Source organism: Rhagoletis pomonella, unplaced genomic scaffold (genome assembly GCF_013731165.1).
Source record: "Rhagoletis pomonella isolate Grant_MI unplaced genomic scaffold, Rhpom_1.0 Rhpom_scaffold_00007, whole genome shotgun sequence".
Taxonomy (NCBI): domain Eukaryota; kingdom Metazoa; phylum Arthropoda; class Insecta; order Diptera; family Tephritidae; genus Rhagoletis; species Rhagoletis pomonella.
The window spans coordinates 55,541,903-55,555,080 of NW_023458561.1; the positions used below are offsets into that span (position 1 = coordinate 55,541,903).

General features: G+C 36.7%; 1 protein-coding gene across 1 annotated transcript in view; it reads right to left on the bottom strand.

Annotated features, from left to right (window-relative positions):
* Positions 1-778: 778 nt before the first annotated feature.
* Positions 779-13,178, bottom strand: part of LOC118743099 — a 70,407-nt gene continuing 58,007 nt past the window's right edge. The window contains exons 3-4 of the transcript XR_004993422.1: positions 7,929-9,510; positions 779-1,270 (exon numbers count right to left, since the gene is read on the bottom strand). The gene's annotated coding sequence lies outside the window, so the exon portion shown is untranslated. The remainder of the gene's footprint in view (positions 1,271-7,928; positions 9,511-13,178) is intronic.

The window sequence follows — 13,178 nt, forward strand, 5'->3', positions numbered from 1 at the left end:
TTATTATTAACTGTATGAATTGATAAGACTTTAATTGCGTTTTCTCACAAAATTGGAGTTTTGAAATACTTCGTTATATTACACTGGTTTACAGCAAAAATGTTCAATGGATGCCACTATACAATTCCTATATAGAATTGCTCACTGATTCCAAAAATCTAGTTTTTTTTATTCTATGGATAAGTTTGCGAGATACTTTAAATTTACCGTTATTCAACTAAAAAAAACATGGTTCCACTTAATCACGTATATTTTACGAACCAATTTAACAATCTTAATAAGAATACGGAAAATTAAAGGCAATAAAATTCTCCATAAACCCTGTATGCATCATTTTCCGATAGGACTTATAGTTTCTGACAAATTAATTACTCTTCCATTTTTTTATTTTTTATGAAAAAAAATAAAAAATTTAACTTTAACAGAAGAAACACATCACATTTCTTATTTTACTATTAGTTAATATTAATTTTTAGAGATGAATTTTGTTAAAAATTCAACAACTAACTAAAAGTAACGTAAAAAAATATAGAACTTATAAAAAAAAGAATGAAAAAGAAATAAAAAAAGTATACTGGCCGTGGGACTCGAACCCACGACCTTGCGGCTAGTTTATTCGCATTACTGCCGTCTGTAAGGGTAAAATTTTAATTTGCATTTATGCTTATTAATTCAAATTAATTTTCTCCGTCTGTCTACCATATTAGACGTGTTTGTCACTCATACGCCCTGGCATGTTAAGAGACTTGTAAATGCGTCAAAATGAAAGACGTGCGACTAGAATTCAATGATTACAAAATTTATTAATTCAGTAAAAAATAAAAAAAATGCCGTTGTAGGTTGCTAAATAAATATGCCTCAATGGCGTTATTGATAATGAACTCACTTTGATATACGAGTGTTGGTAGCGGCACGTAGATTAATAAAAAGATTAAATAAATAATTATGTACAATGAAAACAAATTTAGTGTTTTATATTCTATGAGCGTGGTGTTCATGTCCTCAACTCTTTTAGTTTCTCGAAAGTTAATGCGGCACTACCGGAAAGCTCTCGTATGCGCCGTTAGACGTTGTTCCGAGCATTGGTCGTCTTCGGCTATAGGCGGCAGAAGCATAATGGCGACGGCACTCAGGCGGCAATCGTATGGTGGGATCTTCCTAACCAGCGGCAGCTATCTGATGACTCGCAAGTGCCAATCTTGTGTGCCAGAACGGCAGGGAGCGAATACAACAGCATAGTCGTCGACGTTGATTTGGCTCCATCCTTAATCTGCGGAATAAAAAGGTCGAAAAATCAATTAGTGGTGTGCAATTGTTTTTCTGTTGGATGTGTGAGTGTGTGTGTTTGTCATTTGTATAGTGTTAATTATGTGGCTTCTAAAAACTACCGAGAGGTGAGATATTACATACAATGAGGATAACAAGCACAGGATAATGCCGCACCAAAATTATTTTCCGATATGGGTGGAGGCTGGTCACACACACGAGCCTCTACTCATTTGGCGGCCGAAAATTAGCATTTTAGCATATTATCTTCCGCTTAGAGCATAAATCTTTATTCAAAACGTAAAAAAAAACTAATAAATTTCACTTTTTCAAACGCGTTTTATTATCAAAACAAAAGAAGAAAACGAATGTAAAATTAAGTAAATGGAAGTAAAAAACTAACTGAAAACTAAAAATAACAAGCAGTCCGCGTTTAGCCGACAATCTGCTAGGGACTCCATTCAGTCTGTTTTGTTCCCAGCGTTGTCCCCTAGTTGCCGGCTCTGATAGGAAGCCAAAAGTATTTCCGGCCTATCAACCGACTAGATACGACTGCTACTTCTAAATTTTCATTATCAACTAATAAATTACAATTTTTGACACATTTACGCCACCACACTCTAATATATACCACGTATACATATATGCATACTCGTAGATATATAACAATTACTTGAACTCTTGGTTACTCCAACTTTTACGCATTTGCTTCATTCATTCAGTTAGTAAGTTTTTGCTAACAAATTTTGGCACGACCGCTTAAAACTTTGTGATCTAACTGATATGTATGAGCGTGCGTATATATGTGCATATGTATTTGTGTAAGTTTGTGATGTAAAACATAAGTATACCGCCTCTTGAAAAGCCAAGTCCCTCTCTATTAAACTTCACGCAAAACCACGGCTAGACAGGATGACTGGCTCTCCCCAAAAATATTTACATTTGTATGTTTGACTGCTTTTTTGCAGGTTTCTCGCTTTTATTTGGTGGCGTCAGTGGTTGGAAGCTATTGTCGGTGACAGCTTGAGAGGATAAAATAGTGCTACAAGTCATAAGTTATTTAAGTTATGCATGTGCTCTGATTTATAGCAATGACCCAATACTTGCGTACATATGTATATACAGCTGTCCGAAAAATAATAGGAGTGCAATAATTTGATTTTACTTAATGTTTATTATTTTTTATAAAAGTCTAGCTGGTTATGCAACAAACACCTTATAAATTCAGATTTCAAACTGTGCACAAAAAGTTCTAAACATCTGCAAATTTCCTGAATCTTTAGAAAAATTTGGTATGCAGTTTTGTAGCCTATTTAATTTTAGTATGATGAAGTGCACATTTTAAGCTGCTACAAAATCCCGTTGATTTTTGGTAATTTTTTTTTTTTTAAAGAATTTTCTATTTTATTTGATACCCATTTTGTTGTTCCTTTCTGTACGAAATTTCTTAAATAATTTTTTCACTACATATTTAATCATATTTTTAAAATTCAAGCTCCTTGCAAAAAAAATCTATCACGTAGTTTTTCAATATTGTTCCCATACTTTCGCGAGTATATAAATTTTTCTTTAGTGTAAAATTTACTGTCGCACGGTATAATCACAACGATTTTCGTTATTTTTTTTTTAAATAAAGCTCAACCCACAACAAAAACCATATAAACCGAAATTTCAAACTTTGGAAAAAGCCAAGGAAAATTCAGCAAATTTCCTCAAAATTTGTTGTGCGAATTTTTACAAACAAATCTTTTTATATGAATGAAAATGAATGACACCGCCAGCAAACAAAAAATATCAAAAATCGACGGGATTTTTTAGCTACATCGAACCTGCGCTTTATTGTAATGAAATGGAATGTATATGTATTCGATTTTTCTTTTCAATTCTGATCAAAAAGTTTGAAATATTGATGAAATTTTGCTGAAATTTTCTTGATTTTGTTGTGAATTGAGATACATATATTCATTTATTTATTAAGTAGAAAAAAGCTACAATATTTATGTTATCGCACAATTTACAGAATATGGTATAAACCTTAATTCTACATCATTATATTTATATTTTTATCACAGGTTTTAGTTTTTAAATAACGATTTTTTCGGAGGAAAAAACTACTATGAGAAACCTCCGCTTTAATAAATTGAGATACATATGTTTTAATAAAGAATTAACGAAAAAAAATGTACCATGAAAAACATTACGAATATCGATAAAAGGTAAATGCAGGTAAATGTAAGTTATTTTACGTATTTAGGTAAAGTGGTGACTCCATGCTTTACTTTGTACTTAACATTCATTCACCCATAGCAAAACAAGAACAAGCATATTTAATAGCGGCCGCTGTGGTGTAGTGGTTAGCAGTGCGCGCTACCACTCCGCTGGGTTCAAGCTCCGTTCAACCCTACAACCAAAAAATAAAAAATAAAATTTTTTTTTTCTAATATCGGTCGCCCCTCGGCAGGCAATAGCAAACCTCCGAATGTATTTCTGCCATGAAAAACAGCTTCTCACAAAGTCGGCGTAAAACTGTAGGTCCCTCCGCTTTGTGTGACAACATCAAGGAGCACGCCTTCGGCCAAACACTAACCTATGTGTAAGCGCCACTCAAACACTCTAGCGAGTATATACGAGTACGGCCATGTACGATATGGCATTTGAGTAATATTATTTCCTGCTTTAATACGAAAGAAAAAGTATTCCAGGAATTTGTTACTTTTTTATGTATTTTTTCTTATTAAGTTTTGAATTTTTTTATAAAAATTAAAATTTCTTGGGATAGTCTGTGACCCAATAATAAGTTTGCATGTTTTGACTTAACAACTTGTCTATAGCTCGCTGGCAACAAGTAGCTAGATAAACTTAAATTTTCACTTTTTGCAAGTGTTTGACTAGATTTTTTTTGAGCGTCTGCATTACGCCTGGCTGTCGGAACAAGTCTTTTCTCTGTGCTTTTATTTCAGGAAGAGAAAGCGCTTTTGGCTTTTTGCTTTTCATTTTTAATATTTATTTTGGCAATTTTTTTTGTAGACTTGCAACAAATAAGTTTAGGTACATTTTTGTTAGCAGGAATAATGTTTCGACTTGCGCAGGAGTGCACTGAAGGTTGTATTTTTTTGCTTTTTTCCTATTTATTTTATTTTTTTGTAGTGCAGTTGAAGGTAGGTTTGCTGTTGACTTTGGCCCATTTCGAACACATATGAAACTACATATATATGTACATATATTGCCGGACAAATAAATAGGACCACGACATTTTGTCAAGTTTTGACCATTTGTTAATTTTTTATGAAAGTCTAGCTCATTATCTAACAAACATCATAACTATACAAAAATTCAGACTTTGTGAAAATATTATAAAATCTCTGCAAAGTTTCAAAAAAATTTCAAACTTTTTAATCAGGACCTCTAGACAAAATTTGGGCACTCAGCACATTAAATTTTCATATAATATAGTACCAGCTTGACATAGTTGTGATGTACCATTAATTTTGGGAATTTTTTTTTTCATTTTCTTCCATATAAAAACAAATTTGCGAACGTACATACTTTGTACGAAAGAAAATGACTAACACTGTCAATAAAAAAAATCCTAAAATTAGCGGTAAGTCCTACCTCAAATTTGCACTTGAATCGACTACAAAATCGGTTAAAAAAATTGTTACAAAAGATTTTGATTAAAGTTTGAAATTTTGGTGAAATTTTGTTGAAATTTCGCTGAATTATTATAATTTTTGCACAAAGTCTGAATTTCGGATATATGTAATATTTGTTAAATGAGCTATACTTCTATCAAAATTAATGGACATTAAACAAACAAAATAAAAGCAGTCAAAACGTGTCATAATTCTGTGACGCTATTAATTTGTCCTACACTGTATATAAGTATGTGAGTACACAGTAGTTGAGTGAGTTGTAAAATCGTGCAGTAGTCATGCAGACGTCACCGGGTGTTTGTTTGCTTTACAAGTTTCTATTTAAATATCCTCATAAAAAAATTACTTTCAATGCACTGTTTTTGTGCACTTCGCAGATTCTTTTTCGAATTCAGGACAAATATAATAAAGATCGAAATTTTACATTATTATTTTGATGTTATGTCTGATGGAATTCAAATGTGGGACCACCTACAAAATAACATGTAACCAAATAAGCAAATACATATTTAATGCCAAATAAAATAAAGAATCAAATAAAAAAAATAGAAAAAATCTTATTTTATTGATAGTTTATGTCAAAAAGTAGTTAGTAACAAATTAGTTGGCATCTATTGCAGAGGAAACCTGGATTTTTTGTTTTGCGGACATCGCCCTTCAAAAGTAGTTAGTTACGGCCAAAGGAAATAGTTAGTAAATAGTTACCACTAGCCGACTGCTAGTTAGTTAATAGTTAGCTACAAACTAGTGCCGTTTCCTGCAGGGAATCGTCTAGGACCGTATTTCCTACACATAAATATATGAGTGCGCGGCCACATGTGTTCAGCCAACTGCTATTTGCAGTTTCGAAAGTATTTTGTCGCCTTTTAACGGATTAAGCTGCAAAAGTTCTTAAGTTAAATCTACTAGCTGTCTTACTTTTGTTGGAGAAAAGTTTTTTAAATTAAATATTTCATTTTACTTTGTGATTGCCTAAAATTCAGAAAAATTATTTTGTTGTTGAGAATAGATTTAAAGTGAAAATGCTTACCGCCGGTTTAACCAGCGATTTAAATGGAAAATGATTTCCTATTTTCTGTCAATTTCTAAAGAAATTATATTCTTATTCTATACGCATTAGTAATTTTATCAACAACTGCTTTTATTATATGTAGAAGTACATGCGTGGATACTGGCAGGCCATTGTAGGGGGTGCATATACAGTTCGCAAAAAAAAGGCTGCCTTCGATTCTGATTGGACAGCCCTTGAAAGCAAACTGCCAAAATCGAAACTGAATTGTTAATAAAACGGCTGAATTGTATGGCGGAGGGAAAAATTTAGTAAAGGCCATAGCGCCGAGCTTCCCTTGAATTTGGCGTGTCGTAGTCTGCCGTGTTTCTTTCTTATTTTTCGGCTGAAGAGCGATAATACATATGACATATATACAAGTGGTGCTTCGCGACTTAGTACTAACCAACGCACAACCGTTACACTCGCCTATGTGGCGTCCCCTGGTGACCTGTCAACATTTACAAATTTATGGCTATCTCGAAATTTGTATACGTGGTCAAGCTCAGCTGAAGCAGTCCAAGTAGCGGCAGTTGAATTCTTTTCGCTTTTTATTACTGTTGGATAATGTGACGATTGGGCAGCCAAGCGGCCAAGTAGGCAGGCAAGCAGGCAAGCAGGAAAGCAGGAAAGCGGACGCTTTAACCAGCTCCAAAATGTACTAGTTAGTAATGTGGCACATGGTGAAACGGTCTAGTCGGCAAAATACCCGACTTCAGGAACGGATTTTTGAATAAGACCTCCTATTTGAAAGCTTTATTAGAAAATTACAAACGAGGGGTAGGAATCTTTTAATAGACGCGTAGCCTTTAATAGCCGTGTGTATCCAAGCCACCAAGGCCAAAAAAGAAAACAAATCGTAGTAGACACAACGATGTCTGTTTACTGCAAAGTTAAGTTCAAACTGTTTCATGTAAATTTGAATCAGAAGGCCTGGAAACTCTGGCCATTCCATACAAAAGAAAGGGGAGCAAATAATCGAACAGGGAAGTCCTATCGCTTCAAAAGATCCGAAATAAGAGCTGCCAGAAGGCCTCATAGTTTCTAATTTTTCCGACTGGGCATGTTGATATGGACCTACTACATCCATGAATATGAATTTATATACATATAGTACATACGTAAATAACACGGAAGGAGGAGAATATTGATGGTGCCAAATGTCGAAAAGTTGAAATGAATAACTCATTCAAAGCCAGACAGGCACGTACAGGCAACCATTCAGATTAAGAATTGAAGGAGGACATGCATTAAATAATAGCTTACTACTGAAAAATGTTTATTTGAAGGTGAAGTTTAATGTATAAAATAAGTAAGAAATTCGTTCGATAGTAAAACAAATTCTAGAAACAAAATAAGACCATATATTGAACACTTAAATATATATTCTCATATGTTTATGCGAATATTTAAGTTTAATATCGACTATATTTTTTCTTGCTTTAAAGAGTTAGGTTGTCAGATGTGCCCATCATTTTCTTACATTTCAATTTCGTCCAAACAATGGCTGGTTCGCTGGGTTAGGACCCGACAGCAAGTGAATATGCCTGAAGAGACTCGGATGATTACCCCCTCAACGTTGACGATTATCGGAAACGAAACAAGGAGTACTATTTCTGGTTAAGCGTCTGGTCTGCGTTATGGTGTGTCGTCACCGCGACATTAGCTTAACATAGATGCCACGATGGGATTTGTGGTTAGGCACAGACTCCAATAGTTTGTTTAAAGGTTCACAGTCCGCATAAAGCCAAATTCAATAAAATCTGCCCAATTTATGTACTCGCTACGACACCTCATAATACCCCTTGTTCCAAACCAGGTATGTATTTTTTACAAAATTCTAGAGCTTAACTTTTCCATAAAATGATCAACCAAGAGTCTGACTTTGCAATAACAAATCAAATAACTCAAATTTATCTAATTACTCGCAAATAACCTTTAAAATTTATAAATTCACTTACCTTCAACACCAACGCCAATTGACAGCTACAATATTAACAAAACAGCGATGTGAAGTAAATAATAATCCTGGCTGTGCTTCGAAGCCGTCACAACAATTCCGGCGTTGCTATCGGGCAACACTGTGCAACAACGACGACGTGCTGCCACTGTTGCGTGACTTGTTTACAACACGACAGCTGTTTTGACCGGCAACAGAAATACATTTCTGCCACCGGTGCAAGCGTTGGTACTTATGCTCCTTCTGTTCCTTTGATTTGTGTTAGCAATTTTCAATTTCGATTTCGATTTCATACTGCCGTGACCACAACAAAAAATCAGCAATCATTCGACCAAACGAGCGCTCGACCAGCCGACGAACGAAGCGCACGAGGTGGCACTTGGCAAGCAAGGTAGCTTAAGTAGCTCAAGAACGCTGAACTTGAACTTGCATTTTGACGGACAGGTTTGCGGCAGCGTTGCACGAGACGATGAACGCGTGCGGGAAATTCAACCTTTACACTACAGTTGGTTTGCTACGAATTTTTTGCTTTTCTATTTCGCTTCATTACTTTCATTTCGTTTATGTTTTTCACAATTGTTTTTTTTTTTAATTTTTAGTTTTGTATTTTTGTGAGCTTATTTTCTTCGAGCACGATTAATTTGCGTGCTTTCAACGATGGCAGCAGAATTGTGATGCTTCGGACGATGAGTGGCATAGTGTGGCTCGAGATTTACTTGGCTCTTAGCTGTACGTTTATGCTTCACTATTGTGCAACAATCACTCGTTCATTCTGCATTTGTGTGTTTTCGCGTGTGCCTTTATATAGCTCGAGACGTGTTGCGGCCCCTAAAACAGCGCTGAACTAAACTAGGATAAGCGAACCTTGTACTTGAGCTACATGCTGCATGCGACAAGGACATGTAACGTTGTATTCATGGTTGCGACAGCAGCGTGAGGTTAGAGAATTTGGAGGCGGCCACGTTGGGTGAACGCGACGCGGATGAAATTAAAAAAAAATCGCATGAATATCTCTAGCTTTTTTAAAGTCCTTGCGGTATAAATTTGCGCCAGTTGAAATTTTTATGAGCGTCTTGATACTTTCAGCTCAATTTATCACTTCGTATTTTATTGCTTGTTCTGCCGCGTTTCGTTGCAAGATACTTGCGGCACGTGCACACACACACACACACTTCTGTTTGGTTGCAGCAACGCCCTCCTGCTGCTAGACTTTTGCCGATTTTGTGTTTTACAGTTAGTCGTATAATAAAATATTTCTGGTTTCAACTTGTATTTGTGTTGCTTGCAAGCCGGCGGCAAGTATGTTGCATAATACATATTTGCTGACTATTATTTATGTTTATGATTTTGTTTCTATCTTCAATGCTGCTGAGAAGTTTCAAGTGTGGTCCTTGTTGCATGTTCGCTCTTTCGCAGCGCATCTTCTGTAGTGGACCTGCTGACATTTTCACTTAAGCATCCTACAAGTGCGATTGTTGACTTCCTTTTTGCGTCGACATCTCCTACTGACTGTCAGTTTAGCGTTGGTACTTATGCACTTTACTTTGGGCGTCCATATCCTGCTGCTGTTGCTGCTTATGCAACTGTAAATAAAAATTTGAGAAGCGGAAAAGTTTAAGTTAGAAATTGTAAACAACTTTTTGATAAGTTCTTGTGTCATAGTTTCTTGATATTATCCTTTGTTTTTATTGTTATGTACTTGTGTTGTAGTTCTTGTTGTAGTAAGTTGACTATGTCCTTTTCATAGCTGGAAGAATTTGTCCCTCATTCTGTCCGATTTGTCGGGGGTTTTTATCACAAAGTTATGAGAAATTATGGCAAATAAGTTGCAAGACACGGACGTTGCTGCTTGGTTGACTTAGCTTAAAGGCAACAGTGGTCGGAGCCAAGAGTGCAGGAGAAAAGATGGCGGAGGATCTTAGCTTTTTTAGAAAAAATTAGTTGGAGTTATCTACGACCTCTGCAGGGAATGAATGAAACCGATGAAGTTACGGTGGTCAGCTATTTCTCAGCCTGTGCAGTTTTCTAATGATAAAGGGAAAGTATTAGGGCCTGTCTAGTAGTCAGTTTTGAGCAGGCAGGCAGCTGTAGAATAGAGGTCTACCACACCAGCCTTCAACATTTGAAAACTCTCATCCGGAAAAGCAGCAGAAATAAGAGCCAAGTCGAGTTCAGAAGGCGAGCAGTGGCTACAGGAACTCACGCTTCATCGCTAAGAAAATAAGGCACAAAAATCCATCGAGCCGCAAGTTAGGGAACAATGAATATATGGAAAATTATGCGAAAAGAATAAAACAGCCATCGTGCAATATGGAGTTTAGAAGTTGGGTGGCGGACGTATGGGCGCGGAAACACCAAAGTGACTAAGTAAACTTCAACGAATTTAAGCTGACAAATGTTTCAATTAAGTTTGCTTAGCAGACTTCGAGTGTGGTATCGCCGACGCTGCTACGGAATGCATTACTATCTGAATAAATATTTATGGACCTCCATATGTATATGTGTATGTATGTGTGTAAATCTCCATACTACTCCGCTCCGCATCTCGATTGCTTTACTGGCCGCCCATTGTTTGTAGATTTGTACGCATTTCCTGCGATTTGGATTTACATTTCAATTTCCTGCGCGCGCGCGGATGAACAGATAAATGGTTGAACGGTTGAGTGGCAGCTAAGTGAGTATGTATCGTTTCAGTGTGATTTTCGTGCAAAATTTCCTGCGTCCTATCCGTTTGCATATCCTGCAGGTAATAATTTCGGATGTGGCCAAAATAAGTAGGGCACCTATGAGTATTTTTTGTTGTTGTAGGCATTGCTGCCCCTTTCACACACACACACATTCGCTTTCATCTATTTTCTCAACAGTTTTTTAGGGATCCGGAAATTTTGCCAAACAAATTGCGCGTATATCCTCCGGTTGCTCAAACCGCAGCATCGCTTACAAAACCATCGTATATATGTACGTATGTGCACACGTCAGTCAAGCACAAACAATAGCTGCTAAACTATTTTGGGTCGCTTGTAATTGCCTGGTGCCTTTTGAACCTTAAAATTCCCTACCAAATATGATTGCAGCAACGCAAAATTGTTTGCTTTGTTGCCTCATTCAGTAGCACGCACTTGCTTGCATAGCTTCACAACTTTAGTGGCATGCTTTTGTCACTTTAAGTTTGCTTTGTTTGGTTTACCTTTAGCTTTGTTTTTAGGTTATTTACTACCTCCTTTGTACATTTCTGCAAAAGACGCCATTCAAAGTGGCATGCCACGCATACTTGATTTTCTGTGCCAGTGGCAACATACTTTAGTGTTTGCTTTTCCATGCCACACATATTAATTGCGCTGCTTGTTTTCAGCCTGTTGGTTTTCAGTACCACTTGTTTTATATATGTATGTAGTTGCTATGGTTGGTGCACACGTTTCAAATGGGAGTATCCCATTCGTCCTATTTTCCAACATTCAACTAGCGCAAAACGCTTTGTTTTGCTTTCCTTCATATTACAGCTTCTCATGAAAGGTTCTGCTTAAGAAAAGGCTTAACAAACGCCAACGTGCGCTTTGTTTTGCTAACAAAAAAGCTAAGTTACTTCACATTTTCCTGCAAAGCTCAACACTAATAGCCTCCATCTCGAGCAGCTACCTTCAGAGCTCACAAAAAAAAATAAATTCAAATCTAAAACAAAAGTCTTCCAGCTTAATTCGCCACAGGTTGCTATGTAATTGCTCAGGAAAAAGTGACGGAAACGCACACTTTGCCACTTAAGGAGTCGCATAAACACGACCTCAAATTTATTTATTTTTTTTTTTTACCGACGGGGATTGCATTCCACAACTTCTCATTTGTCCACCTTTCGTCTCTCCTATTTCGCGTTAATTCATTTCATTTCTAAAAATAAAAGTTGTCCCTGCGGCTACTCCTCTCTGCTTCAATCGCACAACTATTCTTTAATCCAACCGCCAGCACAGTCACCTCTCAGTCCGTCGACCGTGCGTCCATGCGTCGACTGGCTTGTCCGTTTGTTAGTCGCAAAAGTGTTGCTCGTTTTGTTAGTGGCAGTGGAGCAACCGTCGCCTCGCAAAGGGTCGTCCGCATTCGTTCATTGTCATGGAATGTTGACGGCGTTAACAACAGCAAAACGCTGGCGATGGCTGCAGTCACTTCAGATCCATGGGTAGGAGGATGTTGACGTTGATTTTATAAATGCATCCGGTGTTACAGCTGTGTACGTATTTATGTACTTTAGAGTTGTCCTCAGTTTTCTACATCTTTATTTTGGTAGAATGTATGTATGTATGTACCTATGCTGTTGCTCGACACTCTAATTTAAGAGTTGCTGAATTAGGACACCATAAAGCACGGCACCGGCTTTGTTTTTTTTAGGTTGCACAGAACACAATGCTCTGGCTTATTTTATTACTGAAAACATTTTGAAAAACGCATGCATTTACGAGCCATTACTTTTGGGAGGGATTTCGTAAAAAAAATTATGTCTTGAAGAAGAAGCTAAGAAGAATTCGAGGAATTTTTTATTTTCTTTCTTTCTTCAGAGATATGATCTATCAAAGCTCGAAAGTTTTCGTCATTCCGACTGGTAATCTACTTTTTCAAATCGTTATATCTCGTGATCTGCTCCTCGTAGAGACTTCATATGAATGTCGTTTTAAAGCCAAAGAAACGGGCTTTATATTCCTTTATATAAGAAGGTTATGATTTTACTAAAGCTAACATAGCTATTACCAGTTGAACTTTTCCAAGTTCATTTGCATAGCGAAGACCAGTAAATTAAGGATTTAAAATTTCGCCATCGTAATCCTTGTTTAGCCGCCCGCATTTTTAATTGTCCATTGCCACTGTCTACAGGCATTTGAGCGAAGCTTGCAGCATGTTGCATGCAACAATATATATGCATATATTTTTGTAGTGCTAGCTGCAAATATTTATGTGTGTATGTTTGTACAAACACCGACTTATTCCCCAATGTACCCTGCAGGGAAGGCTACTAGTTGTGAACTAAGCTTCTAAAAATTTGGTTTTCAGCCCAACTAGTTCACGTTCTGTCCTTTTTCAATGTTAGCGCCTGGTATTTTTAACATTGCGATGTCCTACGAGATGTCAGTTATCAGGCTATGCATCAGCATCTACTAGTAGAAATACTAGTAGTATCATACCAATGGATCAGATAGTCTGCCAATTCATCCCCCGTGAGAAGCATAAGTATGCCTTTTTGCTTGCGGCGCTCCAACAGTCGCAATGG